We start from the raw sequence: 1,331 nt of genomic DNA on the forward strand, positions 1-1,331 counted from the left end.
TTGGGTCTAATGTTACTGAACTTTTCTCCCAATGTACTTGGAGTTACGGGGTGATCCACCCACCATATCAAAGGTCTACGAGTCTAGTTTCCAACGTACTTAATTGTGTTCATATGACATTGGAATAGAGGGGGTGGCCGACCTTCCTTGCTATAAGAGATGAAGCAGCCTTATTTTTTCATCAGAATTCATCCAAGAACTCCACCAAACCCTTTCCTAACATATATCCAAGGTTCCTAAGCCAAATCAAAGGGAAAAAATCCAATCTTTCATCATAGTGTTGGAAACCACAAAGAACAACAAGTTTATGATGTTGTTATGCTATTAAAGGTTGTTGTGAGCTGAACCGTGGTTGAATTTTGAGCCATAGCTGCTTATTAAGGTATGTAACATGTTATTTTTTATGATTAAGATTGGTTCCATGTGGGTGAAGTCGTTTGAAGCAAAACACCACAAGATAACATTGAAATAGCCTAAATCTTGGCCAGTATTTTATTGGACTGTTTTGAGTGTATATATATATGTGTGTGTGTGTGTGTGTGTGTGTGTGTGTGTCTATATATATATATATATATATATATATATATATATGGTTTGTTGTGGCTGGAAATTATGAGAAATAATTGGATTATTGTTACACCCCGTAGTTTCATATGTTGAGATTCGAGTTACCGTTCAGGAGGTATGTGAGCTTATATGTGTTTAACTTATGGTTATAAGGGTTTAAGTGCATATTTTAAGCTATGGAAGGATTGAAGGGCAAGAGAATTAAGGAAATTAAATTTGTTGGAACTTGGAAGAGAATATGAGGGGTAATTTTGGCCCAACTTGGAGAAAGAATATCTTTTAGCAGATGAGGAGTTTTGAAGCAAGGTAAAAGCCTAAAATGAAGTTCGTCGAGTCTAGTTTCCAACCCAATAAACTGCTCATCGATAGGACATCGGAGTAGAGAATTATGGACATTACAAGTTCGGCTGACAAAGCAAAAATGCGTGCTACAGTAACTGCTACAGTACCCCCCCGACCCAAATTTGACCCACTATTTAAGGACCAAATCTGATCCAAAACCTCATTTTTTCAGCCAAGAACTCTCCAAATATTTCCTAAACCTTCTCGAAAATTCTCTCAAATTCTATCCACTAGATTTTAATGCGAATTAAGTATAATCTCCGGATTTAAGGTTGGACAGCGCGTAGTTGCGATTATACTATCGTATTGCAGTGAAACTTGGCTTGGATTCAAGGTGATAATCGAAGATATTGCAATTCTAGCAGGTGAAAGGTATGAATCTTTCCTTGTTAGTATTGATTTAAACATCTACGGATGAAAAG

The sequence above is a fragment of the Lycium ferocissimum genome, chromosome 5 (assembly GCF_029784015.1).
Source record: "Lycium ferocissimum isolate CSIRO_LF1 chromosome 5, AGI_CSIRO_Lferr_CH_V1, whole genome shotgun sequence".
Taxonomy (NCBI): domain Eukaryota; kingdom Viridiplantae; phylum Streptophyta; class Magnoliopsida; order Solanales; family Solanaceae; genus Lycium; species Lycium ferocissimum.